The 9,914-nt window shown below is 44.5% G+C and overlaps 2 protein-coding genes across 2 annotated transcripts in view; one reads left to right on the top strand and one right to left on the bottom strand.

The window, feature by feature from the left end:
• Positions 1–9,914, top strand: part of FANCM (Fanconi anemia complementation group M) — a 123,432-nt gene that overhangs the window by 43,350 nt on the left and 70,168 nt on the right. The window lies entirely within an intron of this gene.
• Positions 1–9,914, bottom strand: part of LOC108797913 (heme-binding protein 1-like) — a 35,678-nt gene that overhangs the window by 24,215 nt on the left and 1,549 nt on the right. The window lies entirely within an intron of this gene.

Raw genomic sequence — 9,914 nt, 5'->3', positions numbered from 1 at the left:
GGGCCGGTACATCTGCCGCCCTGCCGGAATCTGCCGCTCAAGGCAAACACCTTGTTTGCCTCGCGGCAGATACGCCCCTGGCAACTCAATGGGAAGTGAGGGAGTTAGGTTCCAGGCCTCGCTCAAAAATGACAAGTGATATAATACATTATATATAAAGCTTAGAAATGAATGTGATGAATGCTAAACAGTATTATACTCCTTATAAAAAAAATAACCGCACAGTATGAATCATCAAACTAAGCTTAATGAACTTCTGTGTGCATCCATATCTCCAAGTGTACCCCTCTGCATCTCCAAGTGTGGGCCATTCCTGCATATTGTGTGTTGAAACGGCCACTTTTTAGTCTCCATCAGAAGCCCATGGCATAGGGTGGCAATGCAGAAGCCCATATGAGAGACATGGACAGAATGTTATCCTATAACAGGAAGCTCCTGAATAAGGACCTCCGTGCAACCATAATGGGCAGCACAGCAGATTAGTGGTTAACACTTCTGCCTTGCACTACTGGGGGTCCCTGGTTCGAATCAGGTCAGGACACTATCTGCAAGGCGTTTGTAGTTTCTCCCTGTGCTTGCATGGGTTTTCTCCCACATTCCATGAGACATGCTGGATAGTTAGTTGGCTCCTGTCTAAATCGGCCCTGTGTGTGTGTGTAAGATAGGGACCTTTTTTTAGATTGTAAGCTCCTTGAGGGCAGGAACTGAATGTGCAGTATGTAAAGTGCTGTGGAAATTGTCAGAGTACTAGTTGTTGGCGACATGTATTTTTATTTTTCAAGCCGAGTTACCATTCCTGGAGAAAATATAAACTATATTGTCAAAAGTATTGGGACGCCGGCCTTTACACGCACATGAACTTTAATGGCATCCCAGTCTTAGTCCGTAGGGTTCAATATTGAGTTAGAATACCCTTTGCCACTATAACAGCTTCAACTCTTCTGGGAAGGCGTCCACAAGGTTTAGGAATGTGTCTATGGGAATGTTTCACCATTCTTGAAGCACATTTGTGAGGTCAGGTACTGATGTTGGACGAGAAGGCCGGGGCTCAGTCTCCCCTCGAATTCATCCCAAAGGTGTTCTATTGGGTTGAGGTCAGGACCCTGTGCAGGCCAGTCAAGTTCCACCACCCAAACTCGCTCATCCATGTCTTTATGGACTTTGTTTTGTGCACTGGTGCAAAGACATGTTGGAAGGGGGCCATCCCCAAACTGTTCCCACAAAGTTAGGATCATGGAATTGTCCAAAATGTCTTGGTATGCTGATGCCTTAAGAGATGCCTTAAGAGTTCCCTTCATTGGAACTAAGGGGCCAAACCCAACCCCTGAAAAACCACCCCACACCATAATCCCCCCTCCACCAAACTTTACACTTGGCACAATGCAGTCAGGCAAGTACCGTTTTCTCCTGGCAACCACCAAACACAGACACGTCCATCGGATTGCCAGACAGAGAAGCGTGATTCAGCACTTCAGAGAACACGTCTCCTCTTCTCTAGAGTCCAGTGGCGGCGTGTTTTACACCACTGCATCCCACGCTTTGCATTGCACTTGGTAATGTATGGCTTGGATGCAGCTGCTCGGCCATGGAAACCCATTCCATGAAGCTCTCTATGCCAATCTGAAGGCCACATGAAATTTGGAGATCTGTAGCTATTCACTCTGCAGACAGTTGGTGACTTCTGTGCGCTTCAGCATGCGCTGACCCCGCTCTGTAATTTTACGTGGCCTACCACTTCGTGGCTGAGTTGCTGTTGTTCCCAGTCGCTTCCACTTTGTTATAATATAATACTACTGAATACTACTGACCTTTGGAATATTTAGTAGCAAGGAAATTTCACGGAACACCTGAATCCAATGATTTGGTCACCTCAGATGCAAGTATAAAGGCAGAATTGTGGAGAGTGCTCCAGTAATAGAGGCATTAGCTGGCCCTTTTCAAAGCATATGAAAGTCAACAGCGTGTGTGTGTGTGTGTGTGTGTGTGTGTGTGTGTGTCTTATGTGCCACATTTTGTTTTTGTTTTTTAATCCCGTGAATGTGTTTTTCTTACCAATATTTACCTCACACCTCAGATGCAAGTATAAAGGCAGAATTGTGGAGAGTGCTCCAGTAATAGAGGCATTAGCTGGCCCTTTTCAAAGCATATGAAAGTCAACAGCATTGTTTTCTGAATGTGGAGATGGGAGATTTTCTGCAATTCCCATAAATCCTCTTATTGTTGCGGCTTACACGTGAAGCGCCCATGGAGAGCAATGCCTCTCGGCCTTGTGGAGTCTGCATGGTAACGGCTCAAGGATCAACATGCAAGGTCACTAAATGTACTCTGTGCCATTTCCCAAGTGTGTTTTTTGTATGCTGCTCTCCATCACAGGTTGCGTTGGATAAGTGCTCTAATGTACTGAGACAGCAGCAGTGTGCCTTAGGTGTATAATGGCCAAACTTTCTATTTTTACGTTTTGGATAGAGTAGGGAATGGTTACAGGATAAGTGAACTTATCCTTACCTGCCCTTTTACCCTAACATAACCCACCCAGCCCCTCCACAGATGCATACTTACCTCGCTCAGATGGTCTCAGCCTCTGGTGTTTGTTTACACCTCAGTGATGCCTGGACATTACAGCCCCATTTACTTTTATGGGTACATCTCCGATTTGTCTCTGGCTACAGTACACAGCCCCATAGATGTCTATGAGGCAATAATGCACGTGGAGCGACAAGGACAGTGAAGACGTGTACTGCTGCATGGGTTCTAACAATAGAACAGCAGTTGTCCTGTTAAGGTAAGTATCTATTTGTGAATGGGGATGATGCGTTAGGTCAGGAGAAAGGGTACCACAGTGAAAAGCCGTGGTACCCAAAATTGTCAATTTTAAAGCTTTTCAGTTTAGAGTTAACCATGAATGATGGCACTGGAATTATTGCTCTCACACCAAAGGCACGGCAATATCCAATATGTGCGGCGCACTAATTGTTTTCGTACACGTTGCCACCGCTCTCCCACACTACTCTGCATCCCGACAGTCTCCCAGGTTTCCAGGAGAGATGGATAAACCCAGAACACCTGGTTCTAGGAAAGAGGGATGACATCTTACAATACATGTAGAAGTGATCGGGCTGTGGATTGGCCAGATCACTTCTACTAAAAAGCAGAGAGCCAAGACTAAAAAGGTAAACAAACTAGACTGCTATTGCAGCCGGGAGTCTGTTTACATGCCAGCCATGCGGTTGATGCAGTAGTTGCATTGCTAGCAGCTAAAGGGGTAAGAAGACTATGCTGCCATACTATACAAAAAGCCACCCTGGTGTTGGTTTATACTTTCTGGAGGGTAGTGGTTGTAATCTTGGGTGCTGCTGTTATCTGACACTTCCAGTTATGTCAGATAGCATGTCCCCCACTGTGGTTCCTCCTGTTGGCCATTAAAAAAAAAAACACATAATGACATTATTGCTACATTTTAAGATCAGAACTTTAATAGCAATGTGCTCCTGGAAAGTCAAGCTACACAGATGCAAATAAAGGAGGAAGGAGGCTGCCATCCATTGCTGACTACCTTCTAATAAATAGAGCTTCCCGGCTGTCTTTGGCTTCTCTGCTTTCTGCGTCACCAACCCAGAAAAGTCTGCAGCAAGTGAAATTAGTCCTGGTCCGCACGCTTGTTCCAGATCAGTGACTCAAAAGTACTGGAGCCACTGGATGAGCATGACAGTCAAGCCACTAGAACTTTCAAGAGTAGTAGTCTGCACTGGAAGTCTATAGATTTCCTTCAGTACAGGTTTTTTTCCTTTGATGCCATGCTTGCTTCCTGTTCTGTATACATACACTCACAGCAATGACTCTGAAAAGCATCATTAAACTGTCCCTGACATTCCACTACACAGCCTAAATATCATCAGCGGCATGCACTCTAGGGAATGATATGACAGCTGGCCACAGATTCCATGTTTCTTGTCACTGTGTGTCAAGAATTGCGACTAATCTTCCACGTGATTTAGCTGTCACTCGTTTTCTTGCACAGAGAGAATAGGCGCTGTGATGTAAATCCCTAGTTAGAGATCTTGTGAGTATTGGAGATTGACGGGCTGTCGCGTTTGCTTTTCTTCAGAAAACAAAAGGCTCCATCCTCAGAAGGCTGAAGGTGGCAAATCTCTGGTGCTGCAATGTGGAGCTACATAAAGTGCTAAAATGAAGCTGTTCAAGGCAGACCAACAAGAGAGAAATGGATGAAACTGACTAGGTATCATCACACAGATCTTTCACTTGCCCAACTGATGAAGAGATATCCGAACATTCAGAAATGTGAAAAAAAAAAGTGTGAATGGGGCCGGACTGCGCAGTCTTACGAATTCTTCTGTGAGACTCGTGCAATCTACTGCCGGCAGGAGTTGCTCTATAATTCAATGACCACTGTCATGACCAATAGCCGTTTGCAAGAGATCTCACAGGCTGCGATTATCGGAGGATGGTCGAACCTGGATGCAACCAGTTTGCGGTCATCTGCAGGTTATCGCAGCAATTACTTGTAAAAGGCCTGCAAACAGCTGTGGGCGGTGGCAGCTGTCATTGGAATATACAGCGCCTTATGTACAAATAGACCCTGTAGACCTCATTCATGCCTGCGAATGGGACTGGATCGCAGAGTCTTGCGAATTCCTCTGTGAGTGTCTTGCAATCTGCTGTTGGTGGAGGGTGCGGTATAATTAATTGACCGCTGCTACCGGCGACAACTTTTCACGGGCCATTCACAAGTTATTGCTGCAATTACCTGCCAAAGACCACACATGGATGCGCCTAAAGTTCCATCAATCTACCATATAGTAAAGATGAACAAAGGCAGACATGTTTGACGTCCAGCCGGTGTGATAACCATGGCTACCACTATAGTTGCAGTGGAGAAATAAGTCTAGACACAAAGGTACAGGAAGTGTTATTTGCAGGATTACCAGGTGAAAATAAAAAAGGGGGGGGGCTGAAAAAAATGAATGCAGACAGCACATCTAAGGACTGGTATGCTGCAATCTATAACATTTTTTGAAGATTGATTTTTAGATGCACTTTAACAAGCAGTAAAGAGCTTTAATGACTTCATTGACTTTGGAGGCACTATGGAGCAATTCATTCTCAGAGCAGAAGAGCTCTGGGTCAGTCAGTAGTTTTGGTCATGATTGATGGGGATGCAAAAAAGATAAGTGCAGTTTGTTTGAAAGGGCACTTATTTTTTGAGATGGACTATTACGAAGAACATAGGCAGCCATGGCTGGACAATTTTGTAAGCGAATGATGAACATACCGTGTTTCCCCGAAAATAAGACACTGTCTTATATTTTTTGGGGCTCAAAAAAACACACTAGGTCTTATTTTCGGGGTAGGTCTTATTTTTTTTTTTTATGTACAACAATCCACACTTATTCATGTACAAAAATATGTTGATCAGGGCAATCAGGGGTGCCGTACCTTTCCAAGAGCAATTTGCTAACCAATCGCTGGCCAGAATGAGCGAAGCGCACTTTCACTATCGATTCCTCATTGGTATCACTCCGCCTGTGACAGGAGCCGGCGCTATAGAGGAGGCATCGGCTTATGCAGCTCTGCTCCCTCCGCTGCCGCCTCGCTTCCTCTAGCGCTGGCTTCGTTGGCACAGCCGATTTCTCTCCCGCCTCTCCTGTGACTCTTCAAGTTCCCCCTTATGCCGACCCTGGGAATGGTCACAACTAGGTCTTATTTTTGGGGTAGGTCTTATATTTTAGCAATTCCCAAAAATAGTACTAGGTCTTATTTTCGGGGTAGGTCTTATTTTCGGGGAAACAGGGTAGCTCAGTTTCTGGTTGTACACAGGGACGTTCCTACACTGGGTGGTATGTGTATTTTCCCCAAATACTCTTGTGAGCTGAGATATATGCCTCACACCCTCCATGCAGCTTATACTATATGCGTTATGCAGGGAATGTGTAAGTTATTGAAGTGATCCTCCATCACACCATGTCTTTGAGAACCTTCCTTCCAGATAGCCGACTGGCACTCTACATGATATGAAACCTTACCTTCTTTGCTGCTTCTCCTCTGAGTCATCTAAAAGGCTTAAGGAGCTATTGTGAATAGAAGTGCATGAAATCCTATTTTAAAGTGGAATGATCTTATGGCATCTGATGCTTTATGTTTAGATCTAGTGATGTAGACTTTTTTCCTACCCTCCTACGCTTTGTCTTATCTGCATTTTATACCAGCAAAAGGGTATCCATGGAAAATGGATGAAAAATAAATCCTATTTTCTATATTCAATTTCCATAACTTTTATCCCAATACTAATAACTAGGGATGCGATACTAGTATTGGTGCCGATGCCGAGTATTTGGACGTGTTCTCGTACTCTGTACAAATGTTCCGATGCCTAAACCAATGCTTCCAGTATTAGAAAGCTGGGAAGAGCTGGCAGGCTTCCTGATGCCTGAGCCTTCCATGCTCACTCGTCACTTGTGCCGGGTGCCGCGTCATTGCACAGCGCCTGGCTTCCTGATTGGCCAGCTTCCGACCAATCAGGTGTCTGGTGGCATTAATAAATTTTACATCTATGATACAACTTTGATATAAAAGTGTTCCTTGATATCTTCAACTGAATCAGCATGGGGCGGTGTGATATGCAAATCAGGACTATCTAAGGGTTCTTGGGGCATGGGCGCTGATGAATTAAGATTTGCTGGGCTGTCTTATGTCCTGGCATGAATATTTAATTATTTTAGAAATCTGCAATCTCAGTGGTATCTGTAGCAAGATGTCAGATCCAGGGTGCCTTCTTCCTCAGGGGTGCCTCCAAAATGTGTCTTTTCATGGTGCAGGCGGGTTGGCAGCCAGCATAATAAAAACGAATGACGCTAATGTAGGGGTGGTGGGATCCTTTAAAACTTCTTTTTTTTTTTAAAAGACAAATGTTCCTCTGTCTAGACCTGCTCCTCTTCCCATGCTGCCACAGCTGTGGCTCCTGATGTGATAGTAGCTATCTGAAGTAAAAGGGGCTCCTAATGTGAAGATAAAACTTTGATGGGAAAGGCGGGGTACTCTGATATGAAAGTGAGATGCCGATGTAAGGAGGGGAATTCTGATGTAAAGGGGGCTCCTAGTATGAGGGGAACCCCCATTTTGTTTAATTTTCCATGTGGTCCCCTTTAAAATCTATACTAGGCCCCATCTCGGATAAATGTTTGGTATGGATTCTTTAGGGACCACGTGTTGAGTTGTTTTATATATTTTAGACACCAACATTTTGCATAACTGTATAGGATGCTGAGACTGAAAAAAAGGTTGAGAAATGCTGGTCTAATGACACACTGTCCCTGCTTATTCTAGCATTTTCTGGCACTGTAACTGTACTATGGAGGCTGATTAGTGTGGGTACAGCTGAACAATCCTTCAGTGGAATTGGTAATGAAATCTAATTGCTTCTCAAAAAAATTCTTAAGGATTATTTGTGGGCAAATAGTATGAGTGTCTTATAGGCTTCTATAGGAAAATAGTTATATGGTGTATATATGGTTCTTTTCACAGGCAGATCTTTTGCCCAAGAGTACCTACTCCCATAAAGTATTATTAAACCCTTGCATGTTTTCGCATATATCTATTGCTAGCAAGCAGTAGATATATGCAAAACGATAAAAAAAAAAAACTTTCGAAAGGGTTAATACTTACGTCTTTGCCGTACGCTCCCGTCCGAACATCTGAAAATTTCTCGGGCGGCCGCAAAGGATCTCGGGGCGGGCGCATGCACATTTCAGATGTTCGGCCGGTCGACGAGGAGAGACACAAGGTAAGTATATGGAGCAACGTGCACTCGCACAGACTCCGTGGGACATGAGAGAAGAGGACAGAGGTGTAATCATAGGAGCTTAATCATATGCCTCAGATACATGTTCTTATGTATAATGGTAAGTATCGGCTGAACACCTTTCTCCACCCAACAATATTGGTCTGCTGTCAATGTAGGTGTGGCAGAACCTTCATATCTGTTGTGACCCCTCACGTAAGCAGTCTAAAGGTGCCCATACACTGCTCGATTCTCGTACGAGAATCGGGCGAAATCCCGCGATCGTACGAGAATCGAGCAGTGTGAACTAAGACGTGCGACCGTTTCTACTGTACGGTCGCACGTCTTTTGTCGAGCCAACATGTTCGAAAACCCGCCGAGAATCGTACGATTCTCAGCGGGTTTCTAGCCTGCTCGCCCGATAGCTGCGGAACGGGCCAGTGTGCGCACACTGCCCGTTCTGCATTGCCGTCATCGGAAAGCCCGCCCCTCAGCGGGGCGGGCTTTCGATGATGGCAAGTACGATCTGCCCGTCCAAGGTGGGCAGATCGTACGGGCTTTCAAGAAGCATACGACCATCGCAAGACAAAAGTCTTGCGATGGTCGTAAGGTGTATGGGCACCTTTAGACTGACAGCACTGAGTAAAGCTCTAGGACCCTGACTAGATCAGAGTGCTAACCGTACATGTCCTTGTCTTGAATGCTGCTGTGCAGAGTGTTTAAGGAGGCCAGCATTATGACAAACTCGGGTCCTTACACTAGCTGTATTCTGCATGGTGTTTCACTCCTGCCATCATCAGGTCAACTAGCTGTTCTCCATCGAGTGCCCTGTTTCTTAAACTGAATCGTACAGACTTTTTCCAGTAAGCACAGTACTTTTTCTTTGTCTATGACCCTTCTAGAACTCTTGTTCTCTTAGGACTGGCAGTACACTTCAAGAGATGCTCATATCTGTCAAATCACTCGTGAAAATCTCAGCGTAAGACGACACAACAACATTAATAGCCTTCTTTACTGAAATACCACAGAGAGTTTAAAGTGACACTACACTCAGGAGTTAAATCTTAAACATGCATTCAAGGAACTTAACTATGAACAAAAATGTATCTTATTTGTGTATCACTCGGCTGCAGATCCTCAAATCATCTCTGAATTGGTGCTGACAACTGTCCTTCTGGAGGGTGACCACTTCTGTTCCCCATGGTCCCTGTGTGTGTTGTAAAGTAGTCACCGCACCAAGCTCGCTCCCGGGATGGACTAAATTCTTATGTTTTAGTTTACTTATTCGTATTGAGATTGTAGTCCATCATAGGAGTGAGCTTGGAGCGGTGACTACTTTACAAAACACACAGGGACCATGGGGAACAGAAGTGGTCACCCTCCAGAAGGAAGGACAGTGTCAGCACCAATTCAGAGATTATTTGAGGATCTACAGCTGAGTGATACACAAATAAGATACATTTCTGTTAATAGTTAAGGTACTTTAAATGCATGTTTAAGATTTAACTCCTGAGTGTAGTGTCACATTTTAAACAGACTGGCAATGTATTTGTTTGTGCCGTTTTCTCCATGAAATGTCAGTTTGCACCATCGTTTACACTTTGTGGGGTTAGCGGTTTTTGCCATTTAGTGGCCAAACATCTTGCGACAACAGCTAATGACAGGTTAATCCATCTATTGCCAGTTGCCCAGGCAGAAAAAAAATGCCTGCATGCATATGCCTGCAATAGTGCATGCATTACTTTTTTTTTCCCTTTATTCCTCTCAGAGGTACGTTGGGGTGGCATTTAAATACATGGTAATACACCTAGTGCACTGTACCCCATGCTAGGCATGATAGCGTACACTGAACATGTGGATACTGTGTGTTTAGCACACCACTATGGTATGAACGGTCTCTGAAAGATAATGATCCCAATCTAAAAATGCTAGTTGCTTGGCTGGAGCAAGTCTGCACATCAATATTTGGCTGCATCTTTGTCCCAGCTAAGTGACGAACTATTGCATTCAGAGTCAGGTAGGCATCTAGCATTTTCAGGAGGACCTCGGAAATGGCAGCCCCATAATTCTTTTATGACAGGTGTATATAATCTCATGTGATTTTTTTTTGTGTGTTATA

This window comes from Nanorana parkeri, unplaced genomic scaffold, assembly GCF_000935625.1.
Source record: "Nanorana parkeri isolate BGI_ZX_2015 unplaced genomic scaffold, ASM93562v1 scaffold1365, whole genome shotgun sequence".
Taxonomy (NCBI): Eukaryota; Metazoa; Chordata; class Amphibia; order Anura; family Dicroglossidae; genus Nanorana; species Nanorana parkeri.
Note: the sequence above shows the minus strand (reverse complement) of the source record. Positions and strands in the feature narration are given on the sequence as shown.